Source organism: Macaca mulatta, chromosome 8 (assembly GCF_049350105.2).
Source record: "Macaca mulatta isolate MMU2019108-1 chromosome 8, T2T-MMU8v2.0, whole genome shotgun sequence".
NCBI lineage: Eukaryota > Metazoa > Chordata > Mammalia > Primates > Cercopithecidae > Macaca > Macaca mulatta.
Genome location: NC_133413.1, coordinates 12,431,335 through 12,450,831, shown reverse-complemented (window position 1 = coordinate 12,450,831; position 19,497 = coordinate 12,431,335). Strand labels below are relative to the sequence as shown.

Here is a 19,497-nt window from a genome sequence, read left to right as displayed (position 1 = left end):
TATTTAAAGTTTTTAAAGAAAAAAGTAGCAGTAAGCTAAGGTTAATTTACTATTTAAAAAATAAAGATTCAATAAATTGGATGTAGCCTAAATGTACAGTGTTGAAGTCTACAGCAGTAGTAACGTCCTGGGCCTTCATATTTACTCACACTGACTCACCCAGAGCAACTTCCATTCCTTCAAGCTCCATTTATAGCAAGTGCCCTACACAGGCGTATACCACATTTTTTCTTTTTTCTTTTTTTTTTTTGAGAGAGTATTACTCTGTTGCCCACGCTGGAATGCAGGGGCATGATCTCGGCTCACTGCAACCGTCACCTCCCAGGTTCAAGCAATTCTTGTGCCTCAGCTTCCCAAGTAACTGGGATTACAGGTGTGCACCACCACGCCCAGCTAATTTTTGTACTTTTAGTAGAGACAGGGTTTCACCACGTTGACCAGGCTGGTCTCAAACTCCTGACTTCAAGTGATCTGCCCATCTCGGCCTCCCACAGTGTTGGAATTACAGGCATGAGCCACCATTTTTTATCTTTATACTGTATTTTGACTGTAGCGTTTCTATGTTTAGATACATAAATACTTACCATCCTGTTACAATGGTCTACAATATTCAGTATAGCCACATGCTGTACAGGTCTGTAGCCCAAGACCAACAGGCTAGACCCTGCAGCCTGGGTGCGTAGTAGGCTAGACCCTGCAGCCTGGGTGCGTAGTAGGCTAGACCCTGCAGCCTGGGTGCGTAGTAGGCTAGACTCTACAGCCTGGGTGCGTAGTAGGCTAGACGCTACAGCCTGGGTGCGTAGTAGGCTAGACGCTACAGCCTGGGTGTATAGTAGACTAGACCATCTAGGTTTGTATAAGTGCACTCTGTGATGTTCACGCAATGACACAAGTGCCCAAGGGTGTGTTTCTCAGAACATATCCAAATTGTTAAGCAAGGAATCACTGTAGTTTCTTTTTAAATGGTAAGTCTGTCATCAAAGTTAAAAAAGTTAAGCTCTTCCAAAATGCTGAATGAAAAGACAAGTCACAGACTGGGAGAAAATATTTGCAAAGTATATATCTGATAAAAGACCCGTGTACCAAATATGTTAAGAACTCTCAAAACTTAAGAAAATAAATAAAAGAATTTTTTTAATGGGTAAAGTTCTAACAGGCACCAAAGAAGGTAAACCGATGATAAATAAGAGCATGAAAAGACACTCAACGTAATGCATATTGGGGAGCCGTAAATTAAAACCACCTGAGATACTACTTCACGCCTGCTAGAATTTCTTTTATTTTCTTATTTTAGGTTCCAGGGTACATGTACAGGATGTGCAGGTTTGTTACACGGATAAACGTGTGCCATGGCAGTTTGCTGCACAGATCAACCCATCACCTAGGTATTAAGCCCAGCATCCATTAGCTATTCTTCTCGATGCTCTCCCTTTCCCACCGCCCCCTACACAGGCCCCAGTGCGTGTTGTCCCCCTCCCTGTGTCCATGTGTTCTCATTGTTCACCTCCCACATATAAATGAGAACATGCAGTGTTTGGTTTTCTGTTCCTGTGTTAGTTTGCCAAGGATAATGGCTTCCAGCTCCATCCATGTCCCTGCAAAGGACATGATCTTGTTCCTTTTTATGGTTGCATAGTATTCCATGGTGTATATGTACCACATTTTCTTTATCCAGTCTATCACTGATGGGCATTTGGGTTGATTCCACATCTTTCCTTTTGTGAATAGTGATGCGATGAACATACACATGCATGTATCATTATAACAGAATGATTTATATTTCTTTAAGTATATACCCAGTAACGGAATTGCTGGGTCAAACGGTATTTCTGGTTCTAGGTCGTTGAGGAAGTGCCACACTGTTTTCCACAATGGTTGAACTAATCTACCTTCCCATCAACAGTGTAAAAGCATTCCTATTTCTCCACAACCTCGCCAGCATCTGTTGTTTCTTGACTTTTTAATAATTGCCATTCTGACTGGCGTGAGACGGTATCTCATTGCGGTTTTGATTTGCATTTCTCTAATGATCAGTGATGTTGAGCTTTTTTTCATATGTTTCTTGCATGCCTACTAGAATTTCTAAAATGAAAAACACTCAGCATAATCAAGTGTTGGTGAGGATGTGGGGGAACTGGAACTCTCCTACACTGTGGGTGACATTTCCTGAAAAGTTGAAACATACACCTACCATGTTACCCAGCTATGTCACTCCTAGATATTTACCCAACAGACAAGAAACTATACATCCATACAAAGACTTGTAGCAGCTTCATCTGAAGTAGTCAAAAACTAGAAACTCCCTCATTTGAAGCAATACAAGCGTCCGTTAAAAGGTCGGCAGATAAATTGTGGTGTATTCATACAATAGACTACTATCCAGGAAGAAAAAGGAATGAGCCATGTATATAAACACCAACATCGATGACCTGGAAATAACTATGCTGAGTAAAAGAAGCCAGACCAAAAACAGAGTGCATACTGGATGAGTCCATTAAACAAAACTCTAGAAAATGCAAGCTAACCTGGAGTGACAGAGCAGATCAGTGGTTGCTGGGGGTGAGGACGGGAGCCAGGAAGGAATAGAAGTGAGCAAGGAGTGAGGGTGATGGATATGTTCATCATGGGGTCTGTGGTGATGATTCTACGGGTGTAAGTATATCTGAAAATGTATCAAATTGGACACTTAACTATGCATTTTTCTGTGTGCCAGTTACATCTCAATTACAAACAAACAAAAACACAAAACCCTGTGGTTAACCCAACACCTAAACTATCACTAAGAAATATCAATTGAGGTTATGGCATGACCATCCTCCCCAAGAAAACAAAATACTTGACGGGTTCTGAGAGGGACAAATTTCATTGACCATATCCCATGAGTTTCATGCTAAAGAATCAGGGAATCTCACAGATCGAATGCACGCACAGGCAGAAATGCCATATAAGCATGCATCTTTTTGCGAAATATTTATGATTATTTCATTTGTGCCTCACTGTATTGTTTGTAAAAAAGTATGAGATGAAATTCAAGCTGAAGCTATATGCAAACATGTAGAAAGTTCTAATATTAATAATACTAGATAGTATCTAATAATAATTGGTAGATGACACTACCTACCAACGGTTATTACATCAGTAGGTCAAAGTAGTTAAAGATAGTTGATGGTTGTAAGCTTTGAAGGAGTAGCAATAGCATGGAAACACACCTACTGACTGAAGGACCCATATGTAAGAGCTGACATTTAGGGAAAGGTAAGTCAAGGTTAACATACTCTTACCCATCTCTAATCAACTAAAGACATATATAAGCTTGGCTTCTTTCTCCTTTTCTTCTTCAGCCTCAGGAAATGACTCCCTACCTGTTTACAAGGTTCAGAGAACTATAACTTGAAAGTGAGACACAAGTTTTCGTTCATCCAACATATCCCCCTCCAAACGTCAAAGAGACATCAAGGCTAAGGGTAATTAGAGATCAGGACACTGGCTGCTTTCAGTATAGAAGCACACAGCAATCTAGTGGCAGACTCTGAAAATTAGCTCCAAAGAGCACCATCCTCTCTCCATCTAGACTGGGTATTATAACACTTCGGATAAAATGAGTAACTACCATCATAATCTCTATCAGCTATGAGAAAATTTACCCTGGCTTTTATGAAAGGAAAAAAAAAAAGCACTTGACTTCTTGAGCTGAGAAATTACATCCAAGCTCTTTGTTAATTTACGTCCATTTTTTCGAGGTAATTCATTTAATAAAGCCATTTGAAATAAAAAGTATGGGCAGTCGCCAACCTACAGATACTTGACTTTCAAAAATAATAAATGGCCTCATTCCTCCTCGCAGTGCTCTCTCTCTCTGAGGCTTTCAACATTTCCACCTAAGAGGCTGCCTATTGCCCTGTATCCTTGGCCACAGCCCCAGCCTTGCTGTAGCCTTCAGTGCTGCCGCAGTGCCCTTGGACTCCATCCCAGCCCACTGATGGGGGGACTCTCGCCCCTCCTGTTCTCCTTGCTGTGGCTCTAACCCAGCAGTCCCCAACCTTTTTGGCACTAGGAATCAGTTTCATGGAAGATGATTTTTCCAGGGACGGTGGGGGAGGGGGATGGTTTCTGGATGAAGCTGCTCCACCTCAGATCATCAGGCATTAGATTCTCATAAGGAGTGCATGGATCCCTAGCATGCAGAATTCACAACAGAGTTCATGCTCCTATGAGAATCTAATGCTGCTGCTGATCTGACAGGAAGCAGAGCTCAGGTGGTAATGCGAGCGATGGGGAGTGGCTATAAATACAAATGAAATTGCTCACTCCTGCCCTGCAGCCCAGTTCCTAACAGCCCATGAACTGGTACTAGTCTGTGGCCCAGGGATTGAGCACCCCCTTGAGCTAGACCTTGAGGTCTAGCGTGTACCTATCCATACATTCTCACCTATGCATCCCATTACGGACTGAGAACACCAAGAAATCATGGCCACCCATACACCATACTCTTTCAGAATGTTCTAAGTTATATGGGCTTTGTGGATCCACCTTGAAACCTAACCAGCTTTCAGAGCATCACACTTTGGGGCTGGCTCTTCTCATTTAAAGTCAGTAGACTCCAAAGAGTTTCTGGAACACAGCCCTTTGTGGTTAAAGACAATCCACATAATCCAACAGTAAATTTTCTCTGCACACCCCACAAACTTATTAAAAGCGACTTCTTAAGCACAAGCAAAGTCACACATCACAAGTCAACCTCAGGTGAAATTGGTCTTCCACCTAGTTCATGGTTCATGCATCCCCAGATCCTTCACAATGCAAGAGTTATAGAGATTTCTATTTGTGTACGAGGAAGAGAAGGAGAAAGGACTGTAAAAAGCATGAGTGCTTTCATGAAATCTGAAAGTTGACTCTGCCATTTATCCACTGGATAACCCTGCAGAACTGACTTAGCCTCTTGAGCCTCATTTTTCTCATCTGTGAACTGCAGATAGTAAATGCCAAACATGGACCTTAGAGGAATGCTATAAGACTTCAACGATACTTGCAACTGACTTAACCCTAGGCCTGGCACATAAAGCGACTCACTCAATGCTGATTTCCTTCCTCACACCCTTGTTACCCTGAAATATAAAAACCAAAATTTGAGCAAAAATACCTTCTGGAAAGAGAGGTGTCTATGAGAGAAGCAACTGCAAGGGCGACTTTCCTACTTCCTTCTCTAAAGTCCCTGTCGTTATCATTATATTTTATCCCACTTCCAACGCAGACCTTGTTCTATAAAGAATAGCTAGCACTTTCACATGTTTCTGAAGGAAGTGTATTATTTGTAGCCCCTTTTTGGAGAAAAATTATTCCGCTTCAAGGTATTTATTCTATGGATATACTAACACGTGTCAAAGAATACAATCTCAAGTCTTTAGTGTTGTTTCTAGAGTAAAACACTGAAAACAATCAAAACGCTCATCAATAGAAGCCTGGCTAAATAAAGTTGACTTAATATCATGCAGCCAATAAAAAAGAATCAAACGGCTCTGCATACACCAGTATTTTGCAGTATATATATTTAACTTTTAAAAAGCATACAAAATACTGTTTCTATTCTACTGCCATTTTTGGGTGGGAAACTTTCTTTCCCTACTTATATACATGCAAATATATACATTATATATAAACAAATCTCTAGATTTTTTAAAACATAGAGCATTTCTTTAAGAATACCCAAGAATCTGGCCAAAGTGGCTGCCTCCAGGAAGGGAAATACATGGCTGTGGACAGAACAGACAACTTTCTTTTCCCCACAGAGTTTTTTGTACCTTTTGAGTCACCCTGGCTGGAGTGTGGTGGTGCGATCACAGCTCACTGCAGCCTCAGCCTCTCAGGCTCAAGCAATCCTTCTGCCTCAGCCTCCCGAGTTTCTGGGACCACAGGTGCGCACCACTATGCCCAGCTGACTTTTTCTATTTTTGATAGAGACGGGGTCTTTACATTACCCAGGCTGGTCTCGAACTCCTGAGTTCAAACTATCCTCCCACCTCAGCCTCCCAAAGTGTTGGGACTGCAGGCATGAGCCACCACACCCAGTCTATATAGACCATCTATGAAACACACAACTTAAAATAATCTATCCCAGTGTAAATCTGGTTTTTGTTCTGATTTTTTCCCCCAGAACAGCTCTCTCACATTTAAAAAGTCTTTCTCTAAATTTATTTAATTATAAAAATTAACAGTGCTGGTTTGAATAAGTAAATAAATATAAAGATGTGTAAAGAAAAGGATATAATCCTTTCCCTTACTCCCCCTTCCCAAGTGCCCAGCGTTAGACTGCTGTGTGTCCTTCCCTACACCTTTTTCCAAAAGCGCATGCACACATCAGGAATTTTTTGTGTTGATTTCTTTTCTTCCAAGCAGAATCATGCCATAAGCGTAACTGCAACATTCTCTTCTTTCATCTGACAGTATATTATCTGATGGTCAAGTTAGCGTGAGAACAGTATTTGGTTCCAATTCCTTTATTCACTTGATCTCAATGTCTTTCTCTTCCCCAGCCTGGCTCTCCGCTTGCGCTCACCCAAACAATTTTACTTAAGTGGACTAATATCATAAAATATTTTTTTTTCATGGAATCCCCCATTTCCTAATCAATCTCCTCGCATCCCCTTGAGGAAGCGAGTCTACACGTCCATGTTCCCATCCTGCGGTCTTTCAGAGGCCCTCCCACTTGGGGCTGGCTCCTGCTCTGAGATTCTCTCTAGTCAGGATGGGAAAAACTCCAGGGGTGCCCCGGGAAAATCTCTAGCCGCCTGGCCAGGCAGTTAAAGGTGGCCTTGACCAAGTGCAAAGTGTGATTCCAGGACAAAGCTGTGGTGCCATTTGCACTGTGGAATTAAATGATCTAAGTGGAGAAGCCACTGAATGCTTTGAACAAACCCACATCACACATTTGATGAAGAAAAAATAGCAGCAGTGAGAGAGAGAAGCTCTCAAGCAAGACCTGGCAAGGGTTTTAATTTCACTGTCCTTCCTACCCCTCTTCCTTCAAAAGCCAACAGCGATGAGAGCCTACATGAGTCCGCACAGGGAAGTGGGGAGGCCTCTGGGTCTCAGTTCCACAAATATTACCCCCTGCCTGTCCCCCGGGGTCTGCAGGCCCAGCCGCCACTCCCTGCGAGTCCTTGGGTGTGAGAGGGAGCAGCTGCCAGATGGAAACAGAATGAACTGCCTGCCGAGGGATTAGCAGCTTCTGTGCAAAGCTTACGGGATGCCTCTAAGGCCCCTGTGGCAGGAGGTCAAAGAATCTTAACAAGGAGGAGGGAAGTGGAAATACAAGGTCACTTACTACTAAGTCTTGGTTCTTGGATTTCATCCCGCTGAATTTTATGGAATGCAAGTAAGTATGTATGAAGATCGGCATGGAGAATAGCACAGAAGCAGTCACCTCCCTCCCAAATTTGCTTACAATTCTTATGTCCATACAAAGTTGTTACTAATGCCAGAGGTTATGAAAATACAAGTCAATCATCACTGATTAATCACACTTTGATTTATGCCAGAGCTTCACATTTTCTTAAAAGGCGGGGGTGCTTTTTAAATATCACACCAAAAAGTCAGCAATGTTTAAATCTTCCTTTGATGTTGCTACACAGACTTGATATATATTAAATCCTCCTCTGCCCCCAAGCATGCAAAAATGTTCGCAGATACTACACAGGTTTTCCATCAAGGTTTTGTTGGGTTTACTAAGCATAGGAACATATGGACATCTGAGGAATTCACTGATTAACTTTGGATAAGCCCACATCAAAAGGAGAACATCGCAGCGCTGGCTTTGGGGGCTGGCTCCAGTTCTGCCACCTCCTAGCAGCAAGTCCCTCAGCAAATGGCTCTGACAGCTCTAGGCCTGAGTTTGCACATGTCTAAGGGCGAGGTCACTGCATGCCTCATAAGACTGTGGTGAAACCTGCATGAGAGGCTAGGCTATACACAAGTGTGTAGCATGAGGCCTTGAGGCCCTGGCCACACACAAGACAAGGACCGTCCACCCGGCCACGGGCAGCCAGTTCCTCTGTGTGGCAGCAGCAGGCAGGCTAAGAGGAGCTGAAGCAGGCGGATCAGACTGCTCCTTGGGGATTGAAATTGGGGTGAGAGACAGAATTAGTCTGTGGTGGGGGACTGAAGCCAAGAGAGGCTGGAGCGGTTGTTTGGATTGTGCGCAGCTGCAGAGGAAGCTGGTCTGAGGGGAGAGGAAAATGGAGCAAGTCCTCAGGGAGAGGGTGAGATGGCAGAGACGTGACCATGCCTGAGGCAGAGGCACAGAGATGGGGGCAGGGGATGGAGCAGGAGACAGGGGACCACACCGGGGGACTGAGATGGGGACAGGGACCAAGTCGGGGGATTGAGATGGAGACAGGAACCCAAGTCAGGGGGTCTGATGGGGACAGGGACCAAGTCAGGGGGTCTGAGATGGAGACAGGGACCAAGTCAGGGGGTCTGAGATGGAGATAGGGAATGAGACGGAGACAGGGACCAAATCAGGGGGAATGAGACGGAGACAGGGACCAAGTCAGAGGGACTGAGATGGAGACAGGGACCAAGTCAGGGGGACTGAGATGGAGACAGGGACCAAGTCAGGGGGACTGAGACGGGGACAGGGACCAAGTCAGGGGGACTGAGACGGTGAAAGGGACCAAGTCACGGGGAATGAGATGGGGACAGGGAACCAAGTCAGGGGGACTGAGACGGGGACAGGGACCAAGTCAGGGGGACTGAGATGGGGACAGGGAACCAAGTCAGGGGGACTGAGATGGCGACAGGGAACCAAGTCAGGGGGAATGAGATGGGGACAGGGACCAAGTCAGGGGGACTGAGATGGGGACAGGGAACCAAGTCAGGGGGACTGAGATGGGGACAGGGAACCAAGTCAGGGGGACTGAGACGGCGACAGGGAACCAAGTCAGGGGGATTGAGAAGGGGACAGGGACCAAGTCAGGGGGAATGAGACGGGGACAGGGAACCAAGTCAGGGGGACTGAGACGGCGACAGGGAACCAAGTCAGGGGGATTGAGAAGGGGACAGGGACCAACTCAGGGGGACTGAGACAGGGACAGGGACCAAGTCGGGGGGACTGAGACGGTGAAAGGGACCAAGTCACGGGGAATGAGATGGGGACAGGGAACCAAGTCAGGGGGACTGAGACAGGGACAGGGACCAAGTCAGGGGGTCTGAGACGGGGACAGGGACCAAGTCAGGGGGACTGAGACGGGGACAGGGACCAAGTCAGGGGGACTGAGACGGGGACAGGGAACCAAGTCAGGGGGACTGAGATGGCGACAGGGAACCAAGTCAGGGGGATTGAGAAGGGGACAGGGACCAAGTCAGGGGGAATGAGATGGGGACAGGGAACCAAGTCAGGGGGACTGAGACGGGGACAGGGAACCAAGTCAGGGGGACTGAGACGGCGACAGGGAACCAAGTCAGGGGGACTGAGACAGGGACAGGGACCAAGTCGGGGGACTGAGACAGGGACAGGGACCAAGTCGGGGGAATGATGGGGACAGGGACCAAGTCAGGGGAACTGAGAAGGGGTGGGAATGACTGAAAACCAGAAAATCGGACAGGAGGTACCGACAGGCTCGTGGCGGGGAGGGTGGGTAACAGAGCCCAGCACGGGATCCCGCACAGAGGACACAGAGAGAAGACCGGGAAGGAGAGACAGAGGGACCCAGACCAGTCTTAAACTCCAGTCCACACAGAGATTCTCTTTCCCATCCTTGGAATCTGGAACAGCCCTCCTCCTGACTTTCCTTTTCAATTAGCTCAAGAGCTCTGACTAGAACACAGTAACTACAAACCGTTTTCCTCAGGGGTATCCACTTTTCTCATTAACTGTAAATGTGTATTTGCAAGTTATTATGTGGCTCTGACAAATTATTATAAAAACAGCTTCTGAAACTTTGGCTTTAAGACGAATCATGTTTTTCTCTGTATCCAGAGAAATGCACTGTGAAGGCCCGGTGGGCATCGCTGCTAGAACAGAAAGAGCAAGGAGCTGGACACAGAGCCCCGCGCTCCGATCCTGGTGCTGCGCTAACTCCCTGCCAGTTCCCCAAACACCGAGAGTCCTCCAGGCCTCGCCCCTTCTACTGCGAAACGAAGAGACTGAATTGGTTTATCTCTAGGGTCTCTTCCTGCTTTAAATAGTCTGTTCCAGCTTAAAATACTGTAAAAATATATTTTCTACTTAATTTTCTAGGCTTCATAAAACTCCTCACAAATTTATCATGAAGTAGAACAATCTCCTAAATAGGGCACATAAACATGTCCTTGGTTCTCCCAGGCTACCTGCCACCAGTTCCCTAATTCTCCCGTCTTCAGCCTTTGACACAGGTCATGAACCCACAGGGCACCGAGAAAAGCATCATCTGTGAAATTTCAACAGACCCACGGAGGCTGTCCTCCACCTCCGACGTAGCACAGAAGACAGTGAGGGCTGAAAACAGAGAGCATCTCTCCACTAGAGATGTGCCTGTCTCCGCGGGCTTCAAAGATCTTAGCCACGTCGTGCATAATGCATGAGTGAGTGCTCACATAAAAGGCCTGTTACTCAGTTCTCTATCACAGCAGATTTCCCTACAGGGAAGAAAACAACGGTAAATCGTATAAAAATAGGAGAGATTTAATTTTGTGCATAAATAAACATGCTTTTCATTCCCTACTTAGCAAAAACAGTTCCCTCTAGGAGCTCAGGCTACCTGCCTGCGAGCCAGCACTACATCTATGCATCTGTACAGCTCTCTGGTCTGACACCTGACCAGCAGGGTCCTCTATATGCTCCCATGAGAAGCCAATAAACAGACAGGCAAACTCCATAAATAAGGCCACCTTCTCAGGGGCTCTGCGGGGAGCAGGCTGCCTGGAGGCCAACCTCTCCTTACCTTCCATCATCTAAGCATCTGTTAGAAATGCAGGCCTGCCTCCCTCCCAGCACACAGGGTACCCCGGAGTCCTTACCCACTCCAGCTCAGGAAAACCAGCCCTCACTTAGCCTCAGAAAAGATCCAGTCTCCCTTAAATGGCCTGGAACACTGCAGGCCATTTCAGAGTCTTCTGGCTCAGATGCAGTGCTGGGGTGAGGGCTTAAAGGGCAATGAAAGTCTCTCTCTCTCTCTCTCTCTCTCTCTCACACACACACACACACACACACACACACACACACACACACACACACCCCTTTCTGCTCCATCAGAAGAAGAAAATGATTCTTGCCAATATCTATGATAAGGTCACTCATATAACATGAGATCCTGCTCTCCAATCTCACCAACTGAAGAGAGACAGATCATCTCTAAAAGATAAGCCATTTGTAGTCCAGATGGGTTTAGCAGTCAGAAGCCAGGCAAGGAATCAAGAGTGAGACAGGGTATCCATCAATTCGGAAGTTCAAGGAAAGAAAATAGATGAAAGAACAGGTAAGCAAGCTGGAGGCAAGGCCCCAAGGAACCCAGGAAGGAGGTGTGCACAGCGATCAGACCCTGGAGGAAGGCTGCACTGGCCTCACGGGAACAGATTTGCTTCTTCCAGTCGGATGTGCTTCTCTGCCCCCAGCCCACATTGAGCATTTGCAAGTTCCCAGGCTAGACTCCGAAGGGACCTGCTTTCACCAGGGAAGGGAATAGAGGCAGTAGCTAAGTCAATGCAACCTCATGCTGTCCTAGAGATTCTGCAAAATGCAGAGCTCCCCTCACAAAAGTGTAAAGGGACAGAAGACTGTATCAGCTTGCTGAGGCTATCATAACACAGGGCTACCGGCTGGAGGACTTAAAGAAAAGGGGTTTTTTGTTTGTTTTGTTTTTTGAGATGGAGTCCCGCTCTGTTGCCCAGGCTGGAGAGCAGTGGCGCAATCTCGGCCCACTGCAACCTCCACCTCCCTGGTTCAAGCAATTCTCCTGCCTCAGCCTCCCGAGTAGCTGGGACTACAGGAGCCCACCATCACGCCCGGCTAATTCTTGTGTTTGTAGCAGACACGAAGTTTCACCATGTTGGCCAGGCTGGTCTTGAACTCCTGATCTCAAGTGATCCACCTGCCCCAGCCTCCCAAAGTGCTAGGATTACGGATTTGAGCCACCGTGCCCAGCCTAAGAACAGGTATTTATTTTCTCACAATTCTGGAGGCTGGAAGTCCAAGATCAAGATGCTGGCAGGGTTGACTTCTTCTGAGGCCTCTCTCCTCCGCTTGCAGGCGGCTGCCTTCTCCCTGTGTCTTCACGTGGCCTTCCCTCTGTGGAAGTCTGGGTTCAAATTTCCTCTTCTTGTAAGAACCCCAGTCATACTGGATTAGGGCCCAACCTAATGACCTCATTGAACCATAATTACCTCTTTAAAGACCCCAACTCCAAATACAGTCACCTTCTGGGAATTAAGATTTCCACATATGAATTTTAGAGGGAATACAATTCAGCCACAACAAAGGCTAAAAAAGAATCTGTTTAAAATGCTGGATGTCTTTTCTTGCTAAAGGAGGTGACGCTTAGTTCTCTCCTTCAGCTCCTGGAGATTGTGTAATTAACTGGAGGAGGCTCAGAGGTAAAAGGAGCCTAAGATATTATCTATTCTAGCCTCTCATTTTGCAGTTGAGGCTGAAGTCCACAGAGGTTAAGTGACCTGGTTCTGAGTAACTGGTTGGACAGCTGTACCCAAGAGGTTCTGATAATGGATTGTTGTCAGCTTCCTATCAACTTCCTTCCTTTAAAGTTAACACATATTCGTTGTTTTTTTTGTTTTGTTTTTGTTTTTTTGTTTTTTTTTAATTGCAGGAAAGAACACTGTAAAGTGAAAAATAAATGTCCACCTTCCTCCTGCCAGTCTATTCCACAGAGGTAACTACTGTTACCCATTTCTCAGGCGCCTTCCAGAAATACTGCATGCAAACACAGAGTGCGTGGTGTGTGTGTGTGTTGCACACTGCTAGGTGCCTACCCAATATCCTTTCTCCTCTTCTTCCATATTCACAGAACTCTGGATTGTGTGCCAGGGAAGAACACGTGCCTAATCAAAATTTTTGCCTTGACAGATTCCCTGAAGGTCTGGGTAGCCATGGGATAGTTCTAGCCAGTGAAATGTAAGCAGAAGTTGGGCCAGGCATGGTGGCTCACGCCTGTAATCCCAGCACTTTGAGAGGCCCAGGAGGGTAGATCACTTGAGGTCACGAGTGCAAGACCTGCCTGGCCAACATGGTGAAACCTCATCTCTACTAAAAATACAAAAATTAGCCAAGCTAATTTTTGGTGGTGGTGGGTACCCGTAGTCCCAGTTACTCGGGAGGCTGAGGCAGGAGAATCGCTTGAACCCAGAAGGTGGAGGCTGCAGTGAGCCAAGATCACGCCACTGCACTCCAGCCTGGGTGACAGAGTGAGGCTCTGTCTAACCAAAAAAAAAAAAAAAGAAGAAGTTTGTTGGACATTTCTGGAAATATTTTGGGCTTTCTGATTCCAGCTTCTTACTTTCCTCCTTACATCTTTTTTCCATCAGAAATGAAGATGTGAGATCTGGTACAGTACAGCCATCTTGCTGCCATGAGGACAGAGGCCCACATAATTAGTACTGCACAGCAGAAAGATGGCATTCCTAAGGCAGGGATGGCATAGTGAGACCCTGTCCCAACCCTGCACCGCTGACATATGCAGATGTCTTGTTGTACAAGGGAAATATGTCCCCTTCATTTTTGTTAATTTATAGCTAATATCTTCCTGATATCCTGTATATCTTTTTAATTTTTTAACATAATACCCTCCACGCATAGTGATTTGCTTTTCCATTTAGTATCCTGAATGTTTCCTAGTTAGTACATAGAGAATTGTGCCATTTTTAACACTACACTGTATTTTGTTGGACACCTACAGATGGTCATATAGGCTGCCTCTATTTTTTGCTAGTATAAATGCTATTATTACAAATATCTGTGTAGCTATTTTTGTGTACTTGCTGGAAAACATTTATAGGGTCATTAGTGGAATTACTGAGTCTAAGAATATGAACCTTTTAAATTCTGGTCTAAGGATATTGTGGAAATGCCCTTCAACAACACTGGTCAACTCAATATGTCTGTTTTCTCAGATTTTCACCAGCACGGTGGGTACTATCAAACTGAAGCACAGCCAATCTCACAGGTGAAAACAATGAGATCTCTTTATTTTCCTTTGTATTTTTAAACAAAGTGAAGTTTACTGTTTTCACATGCTCACTTCTAGCAATGAACATTGGTTTAACTATTCCATTTTTCATTTTTCCTACTGACGTCTAAGACTTCTTTCCAAATGAAACGAATTAGCTCTGACACATAGGCGGCAAATATTTTTCTCCAATATATTCCTTGTTTTTTGACCTTATTTATGGAATTTTTGCCCAACAGAACTTTAAAATTTTCTCATGAAATTTTTCTTTTAGGAAAGTTAGTCTTTTCTTTACAGCTTTTGTGTTTTGTGACACACTTGGGGGGAAAAAGTCTTTTGTCTCCATTCCAAGATATATTTAAAATTTACTCATGTTTCTTCTAATAATTTTTATGATTTCATTATTTAAGTCTAAATCTTTCAGCCAATTTAATTTTTTTAAGAGATTTTCTTTGCTAGGTAGTTTATTTTTATCTAAGGAATGTTGGAGGGACCCCAGCTCCCTTTTTTTTCTAACAGCTCTTCAGCTGTCCCAAACCACATTTATTGATGAATTTACTTCCCCCGGTGATTAGGAATGCCACCTTTTCCTGATCTGGAGGCACAGTGTGAAGCAGCCTCCATCTGCCAGGACTCTGACATATGCCCTACCTTCATGAACATTTCAGTGAATGATGCTGATGCAAATATACAAGGGAACTCGTCAATCATTTGTCTGGCTTACAACCAAGAGAATAGAATTAACAGGATGAAACCAGAGATTAAAAAACATCTCAAAAGCCAGGAGCAACAGGAACTGTTTAACAAGATAATGTCTAATAGGATATAGTTTGGGCTTACACTCAGGTGTGGTGAAATCAAAAGCATCAGACACAGAAGAGAAATAGCAGAGAGGCAGAACCCATGCCAAGGCCTCCTTGGGACGCTGCCAGTAGCTCTGACCTAGGGCTGTCTGAAGCTGCTCTCACATGGCCTTCAAAGATGCAGGTCCATACGGTATCCCAGGCCATTTTCACAGAAAGAAGGTAACAGCCCGGGCCCTGGTCCACATTGCTGACACCACTACCTAGAGCCTGCAATTCAGTTTCAGACACGACCAGTTAAGGGGAATATCAACTACACCACTCCAGAGAGGAAAAACACAAAAGCTCAGGGCATTTAAAACAATACCACGTGAAGAAGGCATAACTGGAGATGCCCGCTGCCCACTAAGCAGTGACACTCTGTAATGCGGGCAAGGCTCATGCCACCTTTATCTGTGCACTCCTCGTGGCGTGCATAGCCTGGAAAGGGCTGGCCCCTAATAAATAAGCGTGGAGCAAAAGTAGAGAATTGAGGGGACAGGATTTGCTGCTTTAGATTTCTGAGGGAGATTCCTTACAGCCTGGGGCCGAGCTCTGATCCTGCGCCTAGTTCAGTCCTTCATGTCTTTCCTTTAGGCTCTGTCAGTCTGCTGAGAGCACCCCTGCCTCCCTCTTCCGGCCCTTTGGTCCATCTTCCTTTAGTGCAGCCAGCAGCCTTTCTCCTGCAATGCCAATCTATTCGCCCCACCCTCCCACGTTCAAGTGAACTCCTTGGACACTGCAGAATGGGCCCTTTGTGATCCAGCCCCCGCCGACTTTTCCAGCTCCTTGCTACTTTAACATAAGGAAATCAGACTTTTCAGGGACCCCAACATGTCACCTCTCATGCCTCTGCAAAGCTCTTCTCTGGGTCTGGAGTGCCCTCCCAGAACCCCTTCCCCACCCTGAGTCTCACAGATTCCAACTCAGTATGGGTACCGGGCTGCACCCCCACCTGGAGGCCTTCTCCAGCACCCTTCTCCGTGCAGCTCAGCACCCTGGACATCATCTTCTTCACTGCATTTCTCACACTGTGCTCCAGTTCATTCACGGACATCTCTATGTCAGATTTTGAGATCTGTCCAGTGCCATGGCCCATGCCTGTAATAAGAGCATGTTGGGAGGCCTAGGTGGGTAGATCACTTGAGGTTAGGAGTTCAAGACCAGCCTGGCCAACATGGCAAAACCCCATCTCTACTAAAAATACAAAACTTAGCCAAGCAAGGTGGCAGGCACCTGTAATCCCAGCTACTCAGGAGGCTGAGGCAGGAGAATCGCTTGAACCCAGGAGGCGGAGGCTGCAGTGAGCTGAGATCGCGCCACTGCACTCCAGCCTGGGCGACAGAGTGAGACTCTGTCTCAAATAAACAAAAGATTGTGAGATCTTTGAGAAAGGAGATTGCGTGGGGTATCCTCAATGCCTGACACACTGGCAGGACCAATGGATGACAGCAGGTTAAACTAGAAGGTAGGGGAAGATATATTTCAGATAAATACAGAAAAGAGACTTGAACAGAACTATCCACAAATGGAACAGATTGCCTCACATGAGGTCACCTTCAGAGGTGTCCAGAGGCCAGATGGTCTGCTGGGAAGACCATACCGAAGAGTCTTCACTGTTCAACTAGAACAGAGCTTCTCAGCCTTGCTTTAGGGGGTACCTCTTCGGCAGGTCTGGGGTGTGGCCTGGGATTCTGCATTCCTAACATTCTCCCAGGAGAGAGCGAAGCTGCTAGTCCAGGGACCACATTTGAAACACAGGGGGCTAGATGACCTCTAATTTCTCTCCAATCCTGAGATCTGTCCCAGGACACAGATATGAGAGGTGGCCCCACACCTCTGGCCTGGGGAACCATTAACTAAGGAGAAAGCATTGCTTCGAGTTCTTGTCAGGAAACACCAAGCAAAAGGCCCAGGGAAGGAATGCCTGTTAAAAACTCCTAAAATAAACTAGAGTCTGGTTCTACATTAGGATGTTCCTGAAGCATTTTAACTAAAAGAAGACAGTTATTATTAAGTGCCAGCCACTGTTTTCATCAAACGATTTGGCTTTCAGTATTGTTTTTTTCAGCTATTTTAAAACCTGAATCAGGGCAGAGAGTACAAAGTAAAAGAGGAAATCACTCATAATCCATCTAAAATTACAGGTTATTAAATTTAAATAGGACACTAGTGGGGACTATTCTAGAGTTCTCTGGACCAATTTTCTAATTTTACAGGAAAGGAAACACACACCCGAGGTCACCAAAGCTGGCCCTAAAGCAAGGAATCCTGTCCTACATATTTCTTTTTGAGATGGAGTCTTGCTCTTTCTCCTAGGCTGCTGTGCAGTGGTGCGATCTCGGCTCACTGCAACCTCTGCCTCCAGGGTTCAAGTAACTCACATGCCTCAGCCTCTCGAGTAGCTGGGATTACAGCACCACCATGCCTGGCTAACTATTGTGTTTTTTAGTAGAGGCGGAGTTTTGTCATGTTGGCAGGCTGGTCTCGAACTCCTGATCTCAGGTGATCTGCCCACCTCAGCCTCCCAAGTGCTGGGATTACAGGCATGAGCCACTGCACCCAGCCAATATTCTCAGTGTACTTTTCCTTCCTTTAAAGTCAGCTTGCTCTTTGTCTTAGTCTGCTCAAGTTGCTATACCAAAATACTACAGATTGGGTAGTTTAAACTATAGGAATGTAGTTTCTCACAGTCTAGAGGCTGGGAAGCTCGAGATCAGGGTGCCTGCATGGTTGGTTTCTGATGCGGGCCTCTTCCTGGCTTGTAGAACGCTGCCTTCCCGCTATGCCCTCACACGACAGAGACAGACAGTGGGCTCTTTGGGGTCTCTTCCCATAAGGACACTAATCCCCCTGAATCAGCATCCACCCTTAGATCTCATTTAACCTTAATACCCCCTTATAGACTCTATCTCCAGTATACATTGGGGGTTGGGGCTACACCATATAATTTGGGAGTCACAAATCAGTCCCAAGCAATGCCAACTTTGAAAAATGATACTCTTACTTCATTTTTTCATTATGAGTAGAATAATGTACTTGATAAAAAGTTTGATCAAATAAATCCAACTTAAAAATACACCTTCTTGTCTACAGCCGTACTACCTTATCTTGAAAGCTAAGCAGGGTCGGGCCTGGTTAGTACTTGGATGGGAAAAATACATCTCCATAACTACCTGATTTCAAAATTTACCACAAAGCTACAAGAGACAAGGTAATATGAACAGACATACAGATCAATGGGACAGAACAGAGTTCAGAAATAGACAAACACATAAATGGTCAATTTTTTTTTTTGAGACAGTCTCACTCTGTCACCCAGGCTGGAGTGGTGCAATCTCAGCTCACTGCAACTTCCGCCTCCTGGGTTCAAGCGATTCTCGTGCCTCAGCTTCCTGAGTAGCTGGGATTACAGGCACCCACCACCACGCCCATCTAACTTTTGTATTTTTAGTAGTGATGGAGTTTCACCATGTTAGCCAGGCTGGTCTCAAACTCCTGACCTCAAGTGATCCACCTGCCTGCCTCAGCCTCCCAAAGAGCTGGGATTACAGGTGTGAGCCACCGCCCCCGCCATCACTGATTTTTGACAAGAGCCCAGGCAATTTAAAGGAGAAAGAATAGCTTTTTTTTTCAACAAATGGTGCTAAAACAACTGGGTATCTGTATGGAAAAGAAAATAAACCTCAACCCTTACTTCAAGGCACGCACACACACACATACAGGCGTGTGTGCACATGCATACACGCACACATACACACATGCACCAAAGTAACTTGAAATGAATCCTAGACCTAAATGTAAAAGCCAAAATTACAAACTTCTAGGTGAAGATCTTCTTAACCTTGAGAAGGACAGAGAGAAAGAAAAAAAAAGTACTAACCAGAAGACTCTGACAAATTGAAATGTTAAACTCTTGCTCTTCAAAAGACACTTGAAGAACATGAAAAAGCCAGCCACCAACTGGGAGAACGTTTGTAATACATCCATGAGGCAAAGGACGTGTTTCTAGAATGTATTTAAAAACTCATACAGCTCAATGGTAAGACGACAAGCAACCCAATTAAAAATGGGCAGAAATTAGAACAAGACGCTTCACACACTCACACATACAAACACACACACACACAGCCAATAACCACACAAATGGCACAGTGAGCAAAGATGCTCATCATTAGCTATCAGGGAAACGCAAACAGTAACCTCACTAAGATATACGACATAACCACTAGAATGCCTACAATGAAAATGACTGACAATACTAAGTACCGATGAACATGTGGAGCAACCAGAGTTTTCTTTTCTTTTTTTTCTTTATTCTATCTTTCTTTTTTGTTGTTGTTGTTTTTTGTTGGTTGTTTGTTTTTTTTAAGACAGAGTCTGTCTCTCTCTTACCCTGGCTGGAGAGTGGTGGCTCAATCACAGCTCACGGTTGCTTTGAACCCCTAGGCTCAAGCGTTCCTCCCACTTCAGCCTCCTGAGTAGCCGGGACTAGAGGCACACGC

General features: G+C 45.4%; 1 protein-coding gene across 5 annotated transcripts in view; it reads right to left on the bottom strand.

Annotated features, from left to right (window-relative positions):
- MFHAS1 (multifunctional ROCO family signaling regulator 1) overlaps window positions 1–19,497 on the bottom strand; it is a 108,352-nt gene that overhangs the window by 28,903 nt on the left and 59,952 nt on the right. The window lies entirely within an intron of this gene.